A 25,111-nucleotide genomic window follows, 5' to 3' on the forward strand; every position below is an offset into this window, starting at 1 on the left:
GACTCAGCCACCTTCCTCCCTTGTACTTGGCTTCAGATGTGACACATTTGCAGAGCACACTCTGGTAACAACTTAGGAACTGTTTATATTTCCTCTTTCAATTACACATTTTGAACATGTGGATATTAAACCATATGCATCCCAAGAAATAAATACAGCACCACATAATTAGAGGACAAGCTCATGAATCAAATATTGGTTATTCAAATCGGTATCATCATTTTTAATTCCTTCTAGGATGTTTTAAGACCTTGCATTGTCGTCCGTGTTTAGTGCTTTATTGAGGTGAAATGGCTGCGAGACAGAGTAAGTGAGTTCATCTGCTTTCTGGGAATTAGTTAAATACCACAGAATGCTATTTTTAGAGAAAAAGTTATGTCTCATCCTTATTTGTTTCAAAATGATTCAAGCTCTGTCAAATTGGTTGTTCATCTTTGCTAGACAACCATTTTCAGGTCTTGCCATATATTTTCAAGCAGATTTAAGTCAAAACTGTAACTCTTCCACTCAGGAACATTCACAGTCCTCTTGGTACACAACTGTAGGTTATTGTCCTGCTGAAAGGTGAATGACTCTCCCAGTGTCTGGTGGAAAGCAGACTGAACCAGGTTTTCCTCTAGGATTTTGCCTGTGCTTAGCTCCATTCTGTTTCTTTTTTATCTTGAAAAACTCCCCAGTTCTTAACAATTACAAGCTTACCCATAACATGATGCAGCCATAATACAAATATGGAGAGTGGTACTCAGTAATGTGTTGTATTGGATTTGCCCCAAACATAACACTTTGTATTTGCTTTGCCACATTTTTTTGCAGTATTACTTTAGTGCTTTGTTGCATACAGGATGCATGTTTTAGAATATTTTTACTCTGTACACGCTTCCTCTGTTTCACTCTGTCAATTAGGTTAGTATTGTGCAGTGGCGGAAAAAGTAGCCAATTGCCTTGAAAAAGTAGCCAACTTGAGTAAAAGTAAAGATACCTTAATAGAAAATGACTTAAGTAAAAGTGAAAGTCACCCAGTCAAATGCTACTTGAGTAAAAGTCTAAAAGTATTATATACTTAAGTATCAAATGTAAAAGTATAAATCATTTAAAAGTCCTCATACTAAGCAAACCAGGCGCATCATCTTCTTGTTTTTTTTTATTTATGGATAGCCATGGGCATAATTTATAAACGAAGCATGTGTTTAGTGAGTTCGCTAAATAATTGGTTGTAGGGATGACCAGGGATGTTCTTTTGACAAGTGTGTGAATTAGACCATTTTATTGTCCAACTATGCATTCAAAATGTATTGAGTACTTTTGAGTGTCAGGGAAAATACATGGAGTAAAAAGTACATCTGTAACGATGTACGCAGAGAGTCAGGAAGCAAGTTCAGGGAGTGAATACATTTAATTAAAAAATGAACAAAACAGCGCACCGACATGGAACAGGAACAGAAACAATGACGACTGGGGAAGAAACCAAATGGAGTGACATATAAAGGACAGGTAATCAATGAGGTGATGGAGTCCAGGTGAGTGTCCTTATGCGCAAGTGGACGTGGCGCTGGTGACAGGTTTGCGCCATAAACGAGCAGCCTGGTGACCTAGAGGCCGGAGAGGGCAAGCTCATTATGTGATATTTAAGAATGTAGTAAAGTAAAAGTAAAAGTTGTCCAAAATATAAATATTAAATTAGTAGTAAGTAGTATTTTCAATTATTTTTACTTAAGTACTTTAAACTACTGGTATTGTGGAGTAACTACAATGTTGTTGATCCATCCTCAGTTTTCTCTTATCACAAACATTAAACTCTGTAACTGTTTTAAAGTCACCATTGGCCTCATGGTGTAATCTATGAGCGGTTTCCTTCCTCTCTGGTAAATCAGTTCGAAACAACGCCTGTATCTTTGTAGGGACTGGGTGTATTGATCCACCATCCAGAGTGTAAATAATAACTCCACCATGCTCAAAGGCATATTCAATATCTTTTATTTTTTAGATAATTGTATGTGTGGGGTACAAGGATGATGTAGTCCTTCAAAAACCATGTTAAACCCTATTATTGCAATTTATTATGTGACTCGTAAAGCACATTTTTACTCTTGAATTTATTTAGGCTTACCATAACGAAGGGGTTTAATGAGTATTGACTCAAGACATTTCAGCTTTTCATTTTTTATTACTATTTTTAAAAAATGACATTATGGGGTATTGTGTGTAGGCCACTGACAAAAAAATATACATTTATTTGATTTTAATTTCAGGCTGTAACACAACCAAATCCAGGGGTTGTAAATACTTTATGAAGGCACTGTACATAGTCATTGAACACTTGTCGCTTTAAGTGCTCAGCATATGTGGGAACTCCTTCAAGACTGTTGGAAAAGCATTTCAGGTGAAGCTGGTTGGGGGAATGCCAAGAGTGTGCAAAGCTGTCATCAAGGCAAAGGGTGGCTACTTTGAGCAATCTCAAATATGGAATAAAACACTTTTTGATACTACAAGATTCCATATGTGTTCTTTCATAGTTTGATGTCTTCACTATTATTCTACAATGTATAACATAGTAAATGAGTAGGTGTGAGTAGGTGTGTCCAAACTTTTAACTGGTACTGTATATACACACAAAATTATGTAGACACCCTTTCAAATGAGTGGATTCGGCTATTTCAGCCATACCCGTTGCTGACAGGTGTATAAAATCGAGCATGCAGACATGCAATCTTTATAGACAAACATTGGCAGTAGAATGGCCATACTGAAGAGCTTAGTGACCTTCAACATGGTACCGTCATAGGATGCCACCTTTCCAACAAGTCAGTTGGTCAAATTTCTGCCCTGCTAGAGCTGCCCTGATCAACTGTAAGTGCTGTTATTGTGAAGTGGAAATGTCTAGGAGCAGCAACGGCTCAGCCACAATGTGGTAGGCCACACAAGCTCACAGAACTGGATCGCAGAGTGCTGAAGCACGTAGCGTGTAAATGTTGTCTGTCTCTGGTTGTCTGTCTCATTCACCACTGAGTTCCAAACTGCCTCTGGAAGCAAGGTCAGCACAATAACTGTTCGTCGGGAGCTCCATGAAATGGGTTTCCATGGCCGAGCAGTCGCACACAAGCCTAAGATCACCATGGGCAATGCCAAACTTCGGCTGGAGTGGTGTAAAGCTTACCGCCATTGGACTCTGGAGCAGTGGAAACGTGTTCTCTAGAGTGTTTTATAATGTTTCACCATCTGGCAGTCCGACGGGCGAATCTGGGTTTGGCGGATGCCAGGAGAACGTAACCTGCCCCAGTGCATAGTACCAACTATCAAGTTTGGTGGAGGAGGAATAATAGAAGCACGTCCCCACAGTAATTTTCCAACATCTAGTGGAAAGCCTTCCCAGAAGAGTGGAGGCTGTTATAGCAACAAAGGGGGTGTAAAAAAGGCAGGGACAATTGGGAACTCTGAAAAAGCAAGGTTGAATCATGATGATGTCAGTGATCTTCAGTTCGGAGCTCTAGAAAGAGGCCCGAGTTCCCGACTTGAAATTCCGAGTTGGATGACCATTCAAAACCTATTTTCCCAGTTCTGAGTTCCCAGTTGTCTTGAACTCACTAAGGTCTGACATTTCCCAGTTCTGAGTTTCCAGTTGTTTTGAGCGAGGCAGAAGTCATGCTGGATTGACAGCATGGCCAATGTTGACTGTTTTTCCTTTTAAGCTTGGAAAAGAGACCCTTAAACCCAGACTTGGACCACACACCCACTGCACTGAATAGCAGGCTAGTAATTGCTTTGCGATGCTTGCAGTTAGCCACTGATTCCTTCCAAACCACTCATTGTTGAATTTTCCATTTCCAACTTGTATAATGTTTATGTTCAATGGGCGATAAGCACGGATACGTTTAATCTATCATTTAACTTAATTATTTCTCGTCATCTGAAAAGGATTTGCCAGTAGATTGTTGACTTGATTCATGATGACTGCTAGCTTTCTAGCTAAGATTTTGAAAGTATGATGTTGATATGATCATTCCAATCAAAGCTACTGTAGATATAATGTGATTTGACATAATTTTACCTGTGGCCATTGACCTTGAGCCTTCTTGGATGGACACTTCTAATGTAACTCTATAACAGCATCCAAGGGGCTTGAATTTGTTTAGGTCTACACATAGATTTTGCGGTGATGTAGTGTCCCCATGAGTGACAGAATACTGAGCCAATCACGGCGCAAGTAGAGAACATTACCATCCCCTACACTACATATTTTCCGCTGGCTGCCCCAGGACCACAGAAAGCACTGAGCTAGGCTGAAACACCTGCATTTTGGAGCTGCTTTCCTCAATAAAGCAAAGAAGAGACCGAGTTTGTATGCGGCTTTAATAACTCAATGTTCATTGTTTGCAAACTGATATGTGACACGTATTAATGCCAAAATAACAGGCAAACAATTATTATTATTATTATTTTTTTGCTAAACAGGTGGGGCTCAAGACTGCCCTGAAGTGTACAAAACATTAAGAACACCTGCTCTTTCCATGACCAGCTGAATTCAAGTGAAAGCTGTGATCCCTTATTGTCACTTATTAAATCCACTTCAATCAGTGTAGATGAAGGGGAGGAGACTGGTGAAAGAAGGATTTTTTTTGGCCGGTAATCTATTGGAAAATATTAAATATATTATAAAACATGTTTTTAAAAAATTTGAATTTTTAAGCCTCGAGACAATTGGGACATGGATGGTGTATGTGTGCCATTCAGAGGGTGAATGGGCAAGACAACAGATTTAAGTGCCTTTGAATGGGATATGGTAGAAGGTGCCTGGTGCACCAGTTTGTGTTAAGAATTGTAACACTGCTGGATTTTTCATACCCAACAGTTTCCAGTGTGTATCAAGAATAGTCCACAACCCAAAGCACATTCAGACAACTTGACACAACTGTGGGAAGCATTGGAGTCAAAATGGGTCAGCATCCCTGTGGAACACTTTCAACACATTCTAGAGTCCATGCATCGACGAATTGAGGCTGATCTGAGGCCAAAAGGGTGTGCAACTCAATATTAGGAAGGTGTTCCTAATGTTTTGTACACTCAGTGTATATCTTGCTATCGCCCTCTTCCTCTCCTTGCCTGCCTGCCTCAGAGTATCATCGCAGGGTTGAGTATCCATTAACTCCAGAGACAACGCTGGAGCAGTGCATTTCATGCTCTGACGCTTCCCTCCATCTCCAACCTAAGAGCCAGACCGTGTGAGTGAAGGAGGGAGAGGGTGCATTCGGCTCGCACAGGAAAGTCAGGTGTCTGCGGTCGTTCAGGGGAAACCAGTATACTGCGCTGCTCTTTCAGAATGATACACAGCCAAATCCACCCTTTAGTTTAGCATCACTAACAATTATTTCTAATGAAGTTACATTTTGGTTTGATTAACAGTGACTGCTTGATTGTTACGCAATTCCAACACTTGATAAAAGTGGTGATATAAAGGTATGAGACGCCTGACTGTATTAACCTTTTAGAGTTCATTTTTTGTGTCTCGATCAATCATACTACACTACCCCCCCTTCCTTCGAGAGACTGTGTCCCCAAGCTTCTCTATACCAAGTTCCTCACGTGAACACGCCTCTGCGATGGCCTCCCAGGCACCATCCCGACTTCTGACATCAATGTAGCGAATTCGGGAGTACCTCCGACAGGGACTCGAACCCGGCTCCAGCGACTGAACATTTTAGCTACGTATGGTTTTACTGTGTCTGTGTAGACTATAGCAATCCAGATACTCTGACCTGAATTACAAGGTACCTTTCAGTGGTAAAATCAACAAAAGGACAGATATTTCATTGTGCACCAGTGGAGACTGTATTGAGGGTTGAGGATGGCACTTTACAGTACATTGCTGTGACATCATGGGGATGGCAGCAAATGAACATGTTTTGTTAAGCTTTAGAATGCCCAGTGGACTAACAGAGAAGGGTATTCCCAAAGTGTGCATATTCTCTCCCCAAAGACATCATGGCGTGACTACACATATATCATGGATTGCCAGGAGCCAAAACATCCCAAACAGTACAAAACACACACCCAGTGTCTCTTACGTATACACATCAATTGCTTACCGTACCATAAAACTATCCAAGCATGCATTTCAAATCTAATATACACTCTGTACATTCTTACCACCTATCGAGATATTGTTGCCAAATTAATATTAGCCTTTATCCTGATGATTTACTGGTTTTCCAGTGGACTAACAGAGTCAGGTCGACACCAATACTTTTGGCATTAATATTCCTAATTCCTATGTAAATCCATTTCCTGACATATTATGTAACCTATCAGCCAAGCAAAGTTAGTTCCCACAATCCAAGCTTGTTCCAGCTCTAAAACGAGTTGGATTTAGTGCTTTTACCTCATGATTTACCCCAGTTGCTCTCAGAGAAAAAATGTGACAAAATGCTCAAATAGCCATGAAAAAGACCAGGATTTAATTTTCAGTCAAATTGCTACTGACACTAATTGATTGCCGTTTTAATTGTATACATGAGAAATCAAAAAGCCACATTAATTTCATATTGCATTATATCACTCCATATCTCCAGATGGCCACTTGAGTGTGGATGTGCCAGAATGTATAAGCTGATTTCAGTTTTGAACTGCAGTTGCCATTTCAGAGCTAATTCTGAAAGAACAAGAACATGTCCCCTCTTTAAATTCTGACGAGTAACCCATTACTAGGAGTTTGGGGAAAAACATTTGTTCAAAGGATGAAATTAGTCCACTGTGGATTCAACCCCATATGAGCATGACATTGACAGAATTTGTGATAGCCTAATATTATTCACATTCATATGAAGAATAACCTGACAGGACAGCCCATCATTTTCACGTTCCTGTCAATTTAATTGAATTATAAAGGATGGTAAAATCATGAGGTTAACAGACAATATAGATTTTTAATTATGCAGGTAAAAACACATCTACTTCTAAGCTTTTCTGTTCGCTTGCAAGAGTGTGTAAAAATACAAAATAAATACATCAAGGCTTTTAGCAGCAATGTTTCTGCACTGACTGAATTACTAAAACATCGGGAAAAAGTACACGATCGATAAAAAGTTTACAAAAAATATTCCTCAAAACGAATAAACATTAGTTCTACATATTTGTTCACGTACAAAGTAATTCATCATTCAATCAATATTCCATCAAATAAGATCATGATTTTTACATTATTTATCCCTTACTGGAACGCAGCTTGCAGAGTAGTCAACTAACAAAATGTTGGGATGGAAATAACCCAACACATGCAAACAAGCTAGATAAGTACGCTTATACTAAATCAAAATATTACAGTTGAAATTGAAAACGCAAGAAAATGATCATTGTTGAACTGTCAAGTGGTCTCGCACCAGCTGCATTTAAGTGTTTTCCATATTAAGATGTCTTTCCAATGAGCATGCACACATGGCTTGGATGTTGGGACTAATGAGGAGCATATGAACAACAGAGCTGGTCCAATTTACTGACGTGCACACCACCATTATCCTCATAAAGGTACACGTATTGATTCCTGGCTCATGTAATGCAAGCCACAATGTGTGTGTGTGTGTGTGTGTGTTTTGGTTAATCTAGCATGGGAACAAAATAATAACGAGCCTCAAATATCAGGTGTAACATAAAACTGGTTTCAATAACTTTCATAGTGCTTATACTGTACACTGCAATCATGATTACACACACTGGAATTAAAATAAATCCCAAAATGTTTCATTTCCATTTTTAAACAAGGAATGTAGGTCATATATTTATGGGAAGTCAAGACAATAAGTACCCCCCCCCCCCCCCTCCCTGGAAATATAATTTAAAACACATTGCAGTAATGTGACTCTGTGCAATATTTTGTATGAAGTAATTGTTATAGAATGCTTTTGTGAATGAACATTGTGAATGAATTTAACCAACACAGTGACTGTATTTAGCCAATAGCCTTTTGATAATCAGTATTTCATAGCGGTAACCCTGACACCTACAGGGAGGTAATCAGAACGTACAACCCTGCAACTGGATGCACAGAAAAGTAGAATCCAAGTGTTCAGAGTCGACAAAGTCGATGTATATCCATCTCCATTCGTTGCAATGAATGTGTGAATCGCTGTCAGGTATCCATTTCTAAAACAAGACGTATGGGACTCCAGAAGGATCTTGCTCTTTTCCTAGTGTGGCTTCACTTTCTACGTTCTTTTGAGTGTTATGAGTCACAGCACATTCTAAAATAAAGTCAACTACTAAGTAACCTTGGATAAGATATGGTATTATTTGCTGAAGTCATGAATATGATGTCCGTCACCTCTCAAGTCCCACCTCTTCCATAATATCCCTCCTAGCCCCCATGTATAGTCTTTATGGGTTCCCTGTAGGTGCTTTAAAAAAAGTCACAGTCCCTAGTCACCCATACTGTCTCTGCTGTACTGAAGATACAGGAAGTCTGCTTTAATGAGCCGATGTGTTCCTGGGGGCAGAGGAAGGATGGACAATTCCTGGGAGTCTGCAGAGACAAAACATAAACAAGCCACGGGTTAAGGGAGCCGCTGTGAATCAGGAGGGAAGGGAGTGCATATGATGTCCGGCAGCATTAAAGTCAAGAAGCATTCTCATACCTCCGACTGAACAAACATGCAGCGTAGCCTCGTTGCATAATGCAACACTCCGCCGAGGATGAGAGGCTGGGATGCTTAGGACCCCAGAGCAATAGAACACCACAAAAGTGAGGCGATCTATGGAGGGTGTTACCATAGCAACAACATATAGAGACACCCACTGAAGTCTGACCATATTTTCATTACCCCGCTAGCTAGGTCATTTGTCAATTCATACATGGGTATATCACGATATGTGAACTGTTGTATTCATAAGCTATTAAATATTTACAAAGACTATCATGCTTATGAATTATAGAACTTCCAAGTTAGTGTGGGGCAGCATATTTATGCAACATAGTCTAGGGCTATATCTCAGCAGTAAGCATGTTTGACTGTGTGTGAATAACTATGACATTAGGCAATACAGTGCTTATTAATTAAAGCGAAATTATAACTAGTGTAATTGGAGAGAATATCCGCCTCAGGGCTCTATTCAATCCGTATCGGGGAAGTTCAGCGTTGCAGTGTGCTTGAAATTTAAAGGCAATGTTAGTGGCGACTGTTTTCTTGGTAAAGGCTGCATACGTCGGCTCATATGGAAATGACCTTTACATTTCTATTGCGCAATCTGTACCGCTTCAGAGATAAAGATTGAATAGAGCTCAAAGTTGAAGCGTAACCCATTTAGCCCAGGAAGACTAGCTCCACTTTTAATGGCCCCTATAAAATGTCCTCATTTGCTAATTAGGACCATGGTGAGAAAAATGGTGTAAAACATTTCAAGTCTATTGAAAGATACAAACAAACACAAACCCTGAGAGCACATAATGACATCATAGCATTGTCATCTCAACCATGTTACGGAAAGGTACATTTACATTGTGTGTGTGTGTGTGTGTGTGTGTGTGTCTGTTCGCTTATATACCCAGCTGCTCCTTGCTCCTACAGTTCTCCTCTCGTAGGAGTGACTCGTCCATTTCCCCAGCAACGGCCGGACTATTTCTTGCTGCCTGGGAAGGAAGAGGCATGTGGGCATGAGGTGCCCTGCCTCGAGTCAGAGGTCAGTGCCAACGCAGACACCACGGTCTAGTGCTCTGCATGGATGGATGGATGGATGGATGGAGGGGTGGAAGAAGAGAGAACAGAGGGGAAAGGAGAAGGAGGATGGAACGTGCAGTGCTCTATGGGCTGTAATTAAGCAGTCCCCTCTGGGCCTATGGAGGGAGGAAGTCAAAACGTGGTGAAATGCATCTGTTGGCGGAGGGAGCACCCTATGGCCACGTCTCCCCCATTTAACAGCTGTAACTACATGAGTTTTGTCATGGTAGCATTTCTTTACGAATGTGACATTTATCATATAATGCAGTAGAGGATACATGATGACAAGTCTACACATGCTCTCAGTTAACGCCACACTGAGATGTACTACTAATCCATTAGAAGGAATAAGGAGACGACACGCTTGGTGGGAATGTTTAAACTCAAGATCTACAGTAGACTTAGTACGACTGAAGTAATGTTGACTTATAGAAATAAAGAAACAGTACATGAAAACAAATGTGATTATGAATGAAGCATCACTCCAAGTTCCCCAATACTAAAAAAAAGAACTGTTCCCTTTAACAGGCAGATGCATAATGTATTGCTCAACAATTCACTTTTTTACCTGGAGGCGATAATTAAAAACAAATCATAAAAACAGTAAAAGGGCAATTTCCCGGACACTAGTGAAGCCTAGTGTTGGAATAAACATTAGGCTCAATAGAGAATCTCCATCGGAATGTTTTTTGGAGTACAGGATTAGCTTTATTCGACTGTGTCCGGTGAACCGCGCCTACAAACGGGGTCACGCGGTACCTGGGCTTGAGGCTGTGATGACGTCTCGTCGTGTGGAGGAGGACCATCATCCATGGTGGTCAAGGGGCGTCCATGGTCAATAAGCAGTTGACGGGGAGGAGTTGTGTAAGTCAGCTCAGGCACATAATTCGAGCCGTAGACAGTGGGCACCGGAGCCTTAACCAGTCCCATGTCAAAGCACACAGCCGACACAAGGGTAGAAGAAATTGATATTATAGCTAACTTGGGATTCCTCACCTAGTTCATATGCATGTTGTTTCAGAATAGTTACTGTATTAAAGTACCTACATATAGTGGGGATGTATAATACTAACTTGTTAGCGTCATCTTGAGTTATTGCCAGCAGATACTTATGACGCCCCATACTGTGCAATAGAAAAACTAGCGTTTTTTTTGGATTGTTGTTGTTTATTGTTAAGAGACCATGCATTACTGTTCCCACAGGTTTCTTCAGACTAAGCTCTCTAAGGAACCTGGAAAGGACCGCTCAGAGACGCCACGATGAATCTGTCTCTTGTTTTCATTAACTCTACTGTACAGTGAGATCAGGGCAATTAGCTGTGTGGAGTGATGTCTCTGCCTGACTTTTGATCCTAAATCTCTCCATCTTAAAACCTTTTATTCCACTTCGTTGGTTTCAATAAAAAAAATATATATTTTCCATTGTACTTCAAAAAAAAGTCCTGTAATTCAAAGCGATGACATGGAAGTTGGCTGTTACAAATCCAATCCCATGCGGTCACTCCTCTCTCTCCTACTCCTCTCCCTTTCAATCCCAACGAGTGCTGATTCAATTAGGAAGTCACACTCTAAAAATGCACTATCCTTGTTCAGCGCAGCCGAGTGCAGCAGGGATCAGATCTGCTCTGATCACCGCAGCGCAACTGGGAGGTCAGTGTTCGCTTTAGGAAAGAGATAGAGAGAGAGAGACATTACGTCTCATTACAGCCCTGCCGCTTGACAAGTCTGTGGCCCCACTCCACTGGGTGCATGGGAGACAGCACAGCACAGAACTACTGGGGCGGCTGCCACCTACACACACTAGTCTACTGAGAGACAATCTGAGGTGAATGTGAGATTCTGCCTGCCTGGCACAACAACAACCAAACACTAACGTTAACAGCAAATGGGGTTTCTTACGACAGGAGCAAAATCATTTCAATGCTAGCTCAACAGCGTGGGGCCTTCGTAGCGGCGGTCTGGTCATTTGGGATAGTCTGGTTATGGTGGGCGGCTCAATGATTTAGTGCGATGTAATTGGTGGCTCCGTAATTGCAGATAATGTCAGCAGGGGTGGTATAACATAAGATGTGTGCTGACAACTTAATTCCCTCATTTGGCTTGTGGGTGATACTGTGTTTGTATACATCGGTCTCACTTATAAACATTATCCACAGCTATCCCACGGGGAACATTTCATTGAAATGACGTGCCATATTCAACCAGTGTGTGCCCAGTGGGATGCCATCACTGCATAGTTCAACTGGCACAGGTCTACAGCCACTGCAGAGATGCAACAGGTGAGCCCTGAACACTGCAGTTAAAACGGAAGAAAAGTCCCCAGTTTATTGGGTTTTATAAAGTGCTTAGGGAGATTTCTATCACAGAGGCCGATGAGGACAGGACAGAGCAGTAATGGTGAATGGTAGTACAGTGGTGCAGCAGTCACAGGAAAGAACACCGAGTACTGCCAAGTCTGCCCTGGGCCCCTCCGCTGTCCCCTCGGCGCTCCTACCAGCCACCATCTGTCACATATCTCTCCACTGGTCTCCGAGACAGTGGCCAACCACAACGGGAACTGCTGATTCGGTGTTTATTTATATCACCCTTATTTAACCAGGTTGGTCTCATTGAGATACAAAAAAAGAATACTTTAATTTTCAAGAGAGACCTGGACCAAGACAGCAGCATCAACACATTCATTTCAGACAAACAGGCACATGACATCAACCAGACAAAGATATATGGGGTGGTGTTCTGTTCAGGTTCATAGGCAGAGGGGATCTCACAGCTGTACACGTTCCCTGTGCACTTCCCACTTCCCTACACTTCCACTTCCCTTCCTTTAGGCTGACCTCTGGTGATCCCTCCGATTGGAAAGCAGAAGGGAGGCTGCTTTATACAATGTCCATTTCCAAAACTCATTTACAAAATGTTCATTATACAAAGGCACAGCCCACATCAGCTCACTTCCCCGTTTATCATAAAAATACAAAAAAAACACAGTGGGAGACATAGGCTTTAGGTAAGATACAGTATGGTAACGCCAGAGGATTGTCTCTCTCTCTCTCTCATTCCTAGACTTACAAACGCATTCATAGTCCTACAGAACATCAGTTAAATCAATCCCTATATTTTCACGATCATACTTCGTCGACCCTCAGAACAGGGCCTTGGCTTTAATATTACGGATGGACACATACAAGATGAAAATAAATACAGGGGATAGGTTAAAGTGGAGGCGGAAAAGGTGGCAAGAGGGAGGTTCGGCTGTGTGCTTGTAACTAACGGGTCTTAGAAGGCACAGGCGCAAACCACTGCTACCACTACTATGTTGCCGATGGTTGCAATGACGGCCACCCAAAGCCAGATGGCGTCGCTGGAGTACTTGCCCTCCTCTTCCGCCTCGGTCGGCCGGGAGAAGTTGGCGTTGAGGTTGGAGGTGGAGGTCTGGAGGGACGTGTTGCCATTGTACGGGGAATCCATGAAGGCCCCACTCACAGCCGGAAAATGCTGAGGGACAAAAGAAAGAGTGAGATGAGAAGATGACTTGGATCGAGGCCAGGATAATAGCATATCAGAGACAGGCTATATGTACAGTAGCTCTGTAAACCCTTTGTCCAAAAATAGCATCTGGAGGGTAACAGGTATCATAAGGTTGATAAAATGGTCCACCACTCAGTTAATGAAGTACTGAACACTAAATGTGTTTTAAAAGGGTACATCAAGTGGAATCGATAGAGGGAGATGAGAATAGAAACACGTCGGAGAGACGTGTGCATGTAGCTACTTGGGAACAGGAATACCCTGAGTGCTGTGAGGGCAGAAGGGGGAACAAGAACAATCCAGAGCATCTGGTTAGTCACTGTGACATTTCTACCCTGTGTCCTATTCTGACGATCACAACTGCATGACCTATATTATACAACACAGTCAGGCATCGTCTCCCTCTCTCCTATGGGACTCACCAATGTTTGTACGGAAGACATCCTCAAATAACTTACCGAGTCAAACTATACCACTCACGATTAAAATCCATGAACAATTTAAAAAAGGTGCAGTAAACCACCTATGGGATTTCATAACCATATACAATATGATAAGAAAATATATTTGCTGTGGCTTTTTCTTTGTGATCCTTGCAAATGTGCAGCCTTGAACTAGCTAAATGATTCACCAGACAAGAGTGTTCCTGTTGTTATTCTGAGGAACGTTCGGAGGACACGGCCAGGTTTGTTTTCTTCACCCCTCTTCACCTTGCCTGGCTTAAAACACACACCCATTTATCAGCTAAGTCTGACTTTGCCCACCCAGCTCTAACATATGGCTGGACCAGCCAGACGGGACAACTGCACGTAGTGATGGCTCAATCATTTAGCTGTTCCTTGTCCCCGCGCCTCATTGCCCCCACAGTCTCCACAGGGACAGGCTCGATCCATCAGGAGGGGACACAGTCATCATTCTCTTACTCCCATCTGCCACTGATAAGAAGAGAGAGGAACCAGGAGGAACCACCGGGCTAACTCCACTACACCTCCTATCATGAAGAGTGATCAGGGAGAACTTGGTGTCCACCAAAGATTCAATTGAACAACAGTTAAAGTTGTGTAGAGTTGTCACAAACGGTCAGAAACCGTATCCAGGAAGCTCATCTGCGTGCTCGTCATCCTCACCAGGATCTTGACTTGACTGCAGTTTGGTGTCGTAACTGACTTCAGTGTGCAAACGCTCACCTTCGATTGCCACTGGCACGCTAGTGAAGTGTGCTTTTTACGAATGGCTCAACTTCAACGTTGTGAACAGAGTGCCCCATGATGGCGATAGGGTTATGGTATGGGCAGGTGTAAGCTAGGGACAAAGTACACAATAGCATTTTATCGATGGCAATTTGAATGCACAGAGATAACGTGACGAGATCCTGAGGCCCATTGTCGTGCCATTCATCTGTCGCCATCACTTCAGCATGATAAAGCATTGCCCCATGTCGCAAGGATCTGTACACAATTCCTGGTAGCTCAAAATGTCCCATGTTCTTCCATGGCCTGTATACAGTGCCTTGCAAATGTATTAATCCCCCTTGGTGTTTTTCCTATTTTGTTGCATTACATCCTGTAATTTAAATGGATTTTTATTTGGATTTTATGTAATGGACATACACAAAATAGTCCAAATTGGTGAAGTGAAATGAAAAAAACAACTTGTTTCAAAAAATGATAAAACATTAAAAACAGAAAAGTGGTGGTGCATGTGTATTCACCCCCTTTGTTATGAAGCCCCTAAGTAACATCTGGTGCAACCAATTACCTTCAGAAGTCACACAATTAGATAAATAACGTCCACCTGTGTGCAATCTAAGTGTCACATGATCTCAGTATATATACGCCTGTTCTGAAAGGCCTGAGAGTCTGCAACACTACTATGCAAGGGGCAGCATGAAGACGAAGGAGCTCTCCAAACAGGTCAGGGACAAAGTTGTGGAGAAGTACAGATCAGGGTTGGGTTATAAAAAAAGATCCAAAACTTTGAACATTCCACAGAGCACCATTAAATCCATTATTAAAAAATGGAAAGAATATGGCACCACAACAAACCTGCCATGAGAGGGCCGCCCACCAAAACTCACGTACAAGGCAAGGAGGGCATTAATCAGAGAGGCAACAAAGAGACCAAAGATAACTCTGAAGGAGCTGCAAAGCGCCACAGCGGAGATTGGAGTATCTGTCCATAGTACCACTTTAAGCCGTACACTCCACAGAGCTGGGCTTTACGGAAAAGTGTCCAGAAAAAAAGCCATTGCTTAAAGACAAAAATAAGCAAACGCGTTGGTGTTCACCAAAAGGCATTTGGGAGACCCCAAAGAAGGTACTCTGGTCAGATGAGACTAAAATTGAGCTTTTTGGCCATCAAGGAAAACGCTATGTCTGGATCAAACCCAACACCTCTCATCACTCCGAGAATTCCATCCCCACAGTGAAGCATGGTGGTTGCAGCATCATGCGGTGGGTATATTTTTCATCTGCAGGGACTGGGAAACTGGTCAGAATTGAAAGAATGATGGATGATGCTAAATACACGGAAATTATTGGGGGAAACCTGTTTCAGTCTAGAGACTCATACCCCAAGATATACTTGCAGCTGTAATTGCCGCAAAAGGTGGCTCTACAAAGTATTGACTTTTGGGGGGTGAATAGTTATGCACGCTCAAGTTTTCCGTTTTTTTTTTTTGCTTATTTCTTGTTTGTTTCACAATAAAAAATATTTTGCATCTTCAAAGCTGTAGGCATGTTGTGTAAATTAAATGATACAAACCTCCCAAAAATACATTTTAATTCCAGGTTGTAAGGCAACAAAATAGGAAAAATGCCAAGGGGGTGAATATTTTTGCAAGCCACTGTACTCACTGGACATGTCACTCATTGAGTAAGTTTGGGATGCTCTGGATCAACGTGTACAACAGCGTGTTCCAGTTCCCGCCAATATCCAGCAACTTCGCATAGCCATTGAAGTGGAGTGGGACAACGTTCCACAGGCCATGATCAACAGCCTGATCAACTCTATGCAAAGGATATGAGTCGTGCTGCATGAGGCAAATGTTGGTCACACCAGTTATAGACTGGTTTTCAATATCTGGTAAATTTGCTAATAATTATGTTATGACATCACATGCCCAACCTACCTTCAAAAGTATTTGACAATCATAATGTATTTGAAAAACAGTTTCCATTATAATTTGTCACAATAAATAGTTAGACAACAAATGTTGTCAATCTTTAGAAAATGTCTCCTATATCTGCCGTTTCCATTACACGGGTTGCAATGATTGCTTCTGTCAAATAAACCCGGGTTAATGGAAACCTGCCCAATGCCTCTCAATGGTGAGGATGTGTCTAAGGCCCTGAGCTACTGTGAAAGACTGCAGAGACACAGGCCCAGTGAGGGAATGACACAAATTACTTTGATTGTCTCACAATGAGCTCTGTCTGTCCCTAGAGGCCAATGAGAAACCCATTGAAACAGACAGAAGGAAGGAGCAAATTAAGACTTGAGGTTCATCAATAGCGATCGCTGTTAGGAGTTGTAATTAATACTCTCTAACAAGGCAATGGGAAAAGAGCCAAGCATGCACTGGCAGGCTGGGCAGCCTAACTGACAAGCTTCTGTTTCCTGTCACAACACGAGGAGATCCCAGCTTAATAAGAAATCATGTCTTTGATTATGTCATCCCAGTTCTATTTCAGTGTGCTATTAAACCCTGGGAGGAACACACAGGTAAGGGCACCCCAGGGCCACCAGAGACGTGTGTTGTCCTGTAGAGGTCGACCGATTAATCGGAATGGCCGATTAATTAGGGCAGATTTCAAGTTTTCATAACAATCGGAAATCTGTATTTTTGGACACCGATTTGGCCAATTTAAAAATGTTTTTATTAAATATTTATTTACACCTTTATTTAACTAGGCAAGTCAGTTCAGAACACATTCTTATTTTCAATGACGGCCATGGAACGGTGGGTTAACTGCCTTGTTCAGGGGCAGAACGACAGATTTTTACCTTGTCAGCTCGGGGATTCAATCTTGCAAACTTACAGTTAACTAGTCCAACGCTCTAACCAGCTGCCTCTCATTGCACTCCACGAGGAGCCTGCCTGTTACGCGAATGCAGTAAGCCAAGGTAAGTTGCTAGCTAGCATTAAACTTATCTTATAAAAAAACAATCAACCAATCAATCATAATCACTTGTTAACTACACATGGTTGATGATATTACTAGTTTATCTAGCATGTCCTGCGTTGCATATAATCGATGCGGTGCGTATTTGCGAAAAAGGACTGTCCTTGCTCCAATGTGTACCTAACCATAAACATCAATGCCTTTCTTAAAATCAATACACAGAAGTATATATTTTTAAACCTGCATATTTAGCTAAAAGAAATCCAGGTTAGCAGGCAATATTAACCAGGTGAAATCGTGTCACTTCTCTTGCGTTCATTGCATGCAGAGACAGGGTATATGCAACAGTTTGGGCCACCTAATTTGCCAGAATTTTACGTAATTATGACATAACATTGAAGGTTGTGCAATGTAACAGGAATATTTAGACTTATGGATGCCACCCATTAGATAAAATACGGAACGGTTCCGTATTTCACTGAAAGAATAAACGTCTTGTTTTCGAGATGATAGTTTCCAGATTCGACCATATTAATGACGTAAGGCTCGTATTTCTGTGTGTTATTATGTTATAATTAAGTCTATGATTTGATAGAACAGTCTGACTGAGCGATGGTAGGCACCAGCAGGCTCGTAAGCATTCATTCAAACAGCACTTTAGTGCGTTTTGCCAGCAGCTCTTTGCTGTGCTTCAAGCATTGCGCTGTTTATGACTTCAAGCCCATCAACTTCCGAGATTAGGCTGGTGTAACAGATGTGAAAAGGCTAGCTAGTTAGCGGGGTGCACACTAATAGCGTTTCAAATGTCACTCGCTCTGAGACTTGGAGTAGGTATTCCCCTTGCTCTGCATGGGTAACGCTGCTTCGAGGGTGGCTGTTGTCGATGTGTTCCTGGCTCGAGCCCAGGTAGGGGCGAGGAGAGGGGCGGAAGCTATACTGTTACACTGGCAAAACTAAAGTGCCTATAAGAACATCCAATAGTCAAAGGTATTTGAAATACAAATGGTATAGAGAGAAATAGTCCTATAATTCCTATAATAACTACAACCTAAAACTTCTTACCTGGGAATATTGAAGACTCATGTTAAAAGGAACCACCAGCTTTCATATGTTCTCATGTTCTGAACAAGGAACTTAAACGTTAGCTTTCTTACATGGCACATATTGCACTTTTACTTTCTTCTCCAACACTTTGTTTTTGCATTATTTTAACCAAATTGAACATGTTTGATTATTTATTTGAGGCTAAATTGCTTTATTGATGTATTATATTAAGTTAAAATAAGTGTTCATTTAGTATTGTTGTAATTGTCATTATTACAAATAAATTAAAGAAATCAGCCGATTAATCGGTATCGGCTTGTTTTTGGTCCTCCAATAAATCGGTATCGGCATTGAAAAATCATAATCGGTCGACCTCTAGTGACAGGGACAGTAAATGTTGAAGTTAATAACATACAACTGTGTTGTTTTGCATGATTTTATTTAACTTCTTGGTGACGGGGCAGTATTTTCACGTCCGGATGAAATGCATGCCCAAATTCAACTGCCTGCTACTCATCCCCAGAAGGTAAGATATGCATATTATTAGTATTGGATGGAAAACACTCTGAAGTTTCTAAAACTGTTTGAATCATGTCTGTGAGTAGAACAGAACTTATTTAGCAGGCGAAACCCAGAGGACAAACCATTCAGTTTTTTTTTCTTCTTTGAGATCACTCTCTTTTCAATGGGATTTCATTTGGAATCCAGATTTCTAAGGGACCTTCTTGCAGTTCCTATCGCTTCCACTGGATGTCAACAGTCTTTAGATATTGGTTTAGGTTATTCCTTTGTGTAATGAAGAAGTACGGCCATATTGAATGAAGGTCACTTGAAGTGTACTGTTAGATAGAGGCGCGTGACCAGAAAGCATGCTTCAGTTTGTTTTCTTCCTGTATTGAACACAGATCATCCCGTCTTCAATTGTATCGATTATTTACGTAAAAAAATACCTAAAGTTGTATTACAAAAGTAGTTTGAAATGTTTTGGCAAAGTTTCCAGGTAACTTTTGAGATATTTTGTAGTCATGTTGCTCAAGTTGGAACCGGTGTTTTTCTGGATCAAACGCGCCAAATAAATGGACATTTTGGATATATATATTGACGGAATTAATCGAACAAAAGGACCATTTGTGATGTTTATGGGACATATTGGAGTGCCAACAAAAGAAGCTCGTCAAAGGTAAGTTACAAATTATATTTTTTATTTCTGCGTTTTGTGTCGCGCCTGCAGGGTTGAAATATGCTTTCGCTCTTTTGTTTACGGAGGTGCCATCCTCAGATAATAGCTTCATTTTCTTTCGCCGAAAAGCCTTTTTGAAATCTGACATGTTGGCTGGATTCACAACAAGTGTAGCTTTAATTTGCTATCTTGAAGTGTGATTTAATGAAAGTTTGATTTTCATAGTAATTTATTTGAATTTGGCGCTCTGCATTTTCCCTGGCTTTTGGCCAGGTGGAACGCTAGCGTCCCACATATCCCAGAGGTTTTAACTGACTTGCCTAGTTAAATAAAGGTTATGAACAAATTCTTATTTAAAATAACAGCCTACCCCGGCCAAACCCTCCCCTAAACCCAGATGATGCTGGGCCAATTGTGCACCGCCCTATGGAAATCCCGAATACGGCCGGTTGTGACACAGCCTGAGAACGAACCAGTGTCTGTAGCATTGCAATGCAGTGCCTTAGACCGCTGTGCCACTCAGGAGGCCTGATCACACGATGATCACACACACATCAAATGACCAGCTGCCTCTAGCTTTGAGTTGTTGTTTTTTTCTTTAATCCAAATACTATTCACCAGACAAACGATTACAGTTGATGGTATCAGGTGTGCTGAAGTTTGTGTCAAAAACGTGTTCCACTGAGGCAACTAAAGATGAACTGTCCACCAAAACATATATCACAGTCAACAAACATCTGGTTCCCAAATAACGCTCTGGTGATACTCCACAGCATTCAGAAACCCATAAAGAGTAGGACACTGGATATTCATAGCAACTCCTTTTAGCTGAGACAATAACCAGCTTAGGTTCCAGGGAGGCTTCTGAAGGTGTCATTCCATCCATACATGAGCCATAGAGTTGTCCGAGGACATTGTCACTGAAGTGGAGGCAGGGTGAGATTTCACCGTGTCAATTCTTCTTTTAATGATCAGTAGGGTCTGATAAAGTCTCCCTCACCTCACCAATTATCAGTGCAGATAACAAAACCTAATCTAAGGCTCGGGTACAGCCCATGGTGTCAAAGCGAAAGTTCTAAACAAGGACCTTTCTCACAGTGGAAGATGATTTGTATTATGATATCCAAAATCCAGATGGTTTAGGTATCGTCTTCTAAGAGAGAATAGAAAATATCAACTCACATGGTCACACAGAGGAGGCCTGTGTGAAGGATGAGAGAACATATCTATGAAACATCCTGAACGTCATAGTTATTCACGTATGCATAGCAGCACTTAAGTGATCTCTTACAACAGAGGTTCATCATCTGCTGTGGAAACAATTGAGTGAATGAGGGGTCCAGACACTTTTTGTTGTTGTTGCTTTCACTTGTTTTTCAAGAACTTACCCTAACCAGCGATTCATTTCCTCATAAACAGAGGCTCTGAAAAGACATGAACAAATGCTCCAAAAACACCCAAATACGTCATTTTAGAAACGGAAACACTCTCAGTATAGGGATGCAGGTCTTTAGATGTTGTACACATGAAATTGTGTCATTACAAACCTTATCCGCGACGTTATATCCAATTTAGTTGCGACTCGAGTGATACCTCTCTGTCCAGTCTACAGGTTACTGCCAAAATAAAGGAAACACTTGAGTAAATGAGGGATACAAAGTATATGAAAAGCAGGCGCATCCACACAGGAAGTTCCAGACATTTGTAGAATCGATGCCAAGGCACATTGAAGCTGTTCTGGTAGCTCATGGTAGCCCAATGCCACCATGAGCTCATGGTGGCCCAACGTTTTAAGATACTTCATGTTGGTGTTTCCTTTATTTTGGCAGTTACCTGTAGCAGCAGGTTACTCTGAGAATGGACAGCTGGTAACGGCTTGCGTAGAACAAAATTGATATAACTTTGCGGAAAATCTTTGGAATGACACAATTTAATGTGAACAACATGTAAAGACCTGCATCACTATATTGAGAGCTTTTTTGAGTGAGGTGTATTTGTGTGTTTTTGGAGCCTTTGTTCATGTTTTTTCAGAGCCCCCATAACGCACAACGACGATGAGAAAATGTATTGCTGGTTGTGGTTAAAATTCTCAAAAACAAGTGAAATTGCAAAAAAAACTTTCTGGACCCTTGTATAACATTCCATTTACATAAAAATGTTTGAAATGGTTGTAAAAAAAAAAGCTAATAAATCTCCATAAACTTATTAAAATGTATTTTTTTTATTAGTGCCAATATTTTACAGAGAATAAAGGAAGGCCGTTTAAGAGATTTGAGTGCCTGTAGTTCCCCTTTTTGTTTTCGTAGTCAAGGCAGAGCCAGAAATAACTAAATATCTATATATGGTTGAAGTTTAACTATCTATCCTCATTACCCCTGTATCGCAACATCAATGAGTAAGACAACTAGCAGTTGTGACCTATTGGTCTTGTTTGTTGACATTTTGTATGCAAAGTCATGCTTCCAATTCCAAACATCTTAAGACATAGGGATGTGTCAGAATAATTCTGAGAACAACATTTAATCCCTGGTCTAATGATTTATGTACCACGTCTCCACTCACACGGGGAAGAGAAAAATGACTGACATAAATGGGGCTGTTGTCAACCCAGCAAAAATGAAAGTGACGGTTATATCAGCTTAAATGTTAATATCACCATGTAAAGTCCGTCATGAGAGTCAGTCAACCAGCTCAGAAGGCTAAAAGCCTAGGTCCTTTTGCCATGCACCATTAACTTTCCAATGCATTTCACAAGTCACATGCACCAATCGTACTTTGTTTAGCATGTCCCAAACAATCTCTGCCCATGTGTTCGTTCTTCAATGTGCATTACAATCACTAGGCAAGGTGATTGAAAGCGCAAGAGCCGCTTCAAGTGAAACTGACTGCACCGTGAACCGCATTCGCCACACTGTCAGCCAAACAAGCAAAGTGCAAAGTTGAGCTACGTTAGAGGATGCAGGGACAACGAAAGACACACACAAAGTCGAGAGTCGACCCAGGGGAACGGGTGATGGGGACGAGACGTAATATTTGAGGAGGGGGAGAGAGTGGGGGAAAAGGAAGAGAGAGAAGGTGTGAGTACCTACTGTAGGCTGTTTCAGTAGACTCCTCTACCACCTGCTGTATCACCGGAGGGCTGCGCTGCGAGTGCTGATTCACCACAGAGAGGGGGATTTAAAAGGAGAGCGCTCTACTCAGACGGCACTGAGCAGCGATTGGACCAGTGCAGCGAGACTAAGTCATGGTTGTGTTGGTCTGGTCTGCATGAGGGAGGGGCAAGGGATGCAGAGAAACAGGGGTGAGTCTATCATTTAGCAGTGGGACTTCAGTAAACAGATTAAGGTCAATCTAGAATGATGCGGTCGCTTAGAGCTAACTCTCTGGGAATCTAAAGCCCCAACAAACAAAGTCCACCTGGTCCCAGTCCCAACCTTGGATCTGACGTGGGTACAGACACACTAAGTCACCATTTCCCCAGCAACCTCCCCCTTTGCAAATAATATCATTATTACACTAATGTGTAAAGCCCTGCAAAGACAGTTGACACGATGGACTCCTGACATGCACAGTAGACATCCTGACATTGCTGTGGGCCTTGGCTCTGATGGACTAATAAGTTTAAACTCTCGGTTCCATTCAGGGAAGGGGAGAGAAGGTGGCTAATCAGGCAATGGAGCGGTAGTTGCATTATGATCTTATGTAATATTACTTGGTTGAGAGGAGATGGAGATGAAAAGAGCCAATCGTGAATCGGGGGATGAAGGGAGCTCATCTTGGAGAAGGTGTGGGGTCATACTAATCAGAGATGGGGAGTATTATGCTACATGTATTTGAAATACGTATTTAAATAACTTGAGTATTTTGCCATTTTTAATTCACTGGCTTGAACTACAGTTCTGTTTATTTTGTAACAATATACACTAGAGAACTGTATTTTGTATTTTCTAAATACTTTTCAGCAGTCCTGATAAAAAAAATATATATGGTCTATTTCTAAAATAAGTTTAAATTGAAAAAAACGGCGTTCACACGTATTTGTTCCATTTACAATTGCAGAGGATATTTTACTTAAATATTTTTATACATTTTTATGCCTACTTTAAATATATTTTCTGTATTTTAAAATGTATTGTTGACAACAATATTTAGTATTTTATTTTTATAATTTCTTTATGGTATTTTATAAGATATAAATCAAAATGTCTTTGCCCATCTCTAGTCATTCAAATGTGTACTTATTTGGGGGTGGAGCTCATTAGAACAATATACCCAGCATGCTTTGAAAGTGGTCATTTCAAATCAAATCAAATTTTATTGGTCACATACACATGGTTAGCAGATGTTAATGCGAGTGTAGCAACATGCTTGTGCTTCTAGTTCCGACAATGCAGTAATAACCAACGAGTAATCTAACCTAACAATTTCACAACAGCTACCTTATGCAAACAAGTGTAAAGGGATGAAGAATATGTACATAAAGATATATGAATGAGTGATGGTACAGAACGGCATAGGCAAGATGCAGTAGATGGTATCGAGTACAGAATATACATATGAGATGAGTAATGTAGGATATGTAAACATTATATTAAGTGGCATTGTTTAAAGTGGCTAGTGATACATTTTTTACATGTATGGCAGCAGCCACTCAATGTTAGTGGTGGCTGTTTAACAGTCTGATGGCCTTGAGATAGAAGCTATTTTTCAGTCTCTCGGACCCTGCTTTGATGCACCTGTACTGACATCGCCTTCTGGATGATAACGGGGTGAACAGGCAGTGGTGGTTGTTGTCCTTGATGATCTTTGTGGCCTTCCTGTGACATCGGGTGGTGTAGGTGTCCTGGAGGGCAGGTAGTTTGCCCCCAGTGATGGTTGTGCAGACCTCACAACCCTCTAGAGAGCCTTACGGTTGTGGATGGAGAAGCTGCCGTACCAGGCGTTGATACAGCTCGACAGGATGCTCTCGATTGTGCATCTGTAAAAGTTTGTGAGTGCTTTTGGTGACAAGCCGAATTTCTTCAGCCTCCTGAGGTTGAAGAGGCACTGCTGCGCCTTCTTCACCACGCTGTCTGTGTGGGTGGACCAATTCAGTTTGTCGGTGATGTGTACGCCGAGGAACTTAAAACTTTCCGCCCTCTCCACTACTGTCCCGTCGATGTGGATAGGGGGTGCTCCCTCTGTTGTTTCCTGAAGTCCACAATCATCTCCTTTGTTTTGTTGACATTGAGTGTGAGGTTATTTTCCTGACACCACACTCCGAGGACCCTCACCACCTCCCTGTAGGCCGTTTCGTCGTTGTTGGTAATCAAGCCTAACACTGTAGTGTCAACTGCAAACTTGATGATTGAGTTGGAGGCGTGCATGGCCACGCAGTCGTGGGTGAACAGGGAGCACAGGAAAGGGCTCAGAATGCACCTTTGTGGGACCCCAGTGTTGAGGATCAGCAGGGTGGAGATGTTATCTACCCTCACCACCTGGGGGCGGCCCGTCAGGAAGTCCAGTACCCAGTTGCACAGGGCGGGGTCGAGACCCAGGGT

At 41.6% G+C, this 25,111-nt stretch overlaps 1 long non-coding RNA gene across 1 annotated transcript; it reads right to left on the reverse strand.

Annotated features, from left to right (window-relative positions):
- Nucleotides 1-6,840: 6,840 nt before the first annotated feature.
- LOC118944082 lies at nt 6,841-22,798 on the reverse strand. The gene is made up of 3 exons (XR_005039386.1): nt 22,661-22,798; nt 9,526-13,190; nt 6,841-8,506 (listed from the first exon to the last, which is right to left on the reverse strand). It is a non-coding gene; the product is annotated as an uncharacterized LOC118944082 (long non-coding RNA).
- Between the last annotated feature and the right edge of the window lie 2,313 nt (nt 22,799-25,111).

This window comes from Oncorhynchus mykiss, chromosome 24 (assembly GCF_013265735.2).
Source record: "Oncorhynchus mykiss isolate Arlee chromosome 24, USDA_OmykA_1.1, whole genome shotgun sequence".
In the NCBI taxonomy this organism is placed as follows: domain Eukaryota; kingdom Metazoa; phylum Chordata; class Actinopteri; order Salmoniformes; family Salmonidae; genus Oncorhynchus; species Oncorhynchus mykiss.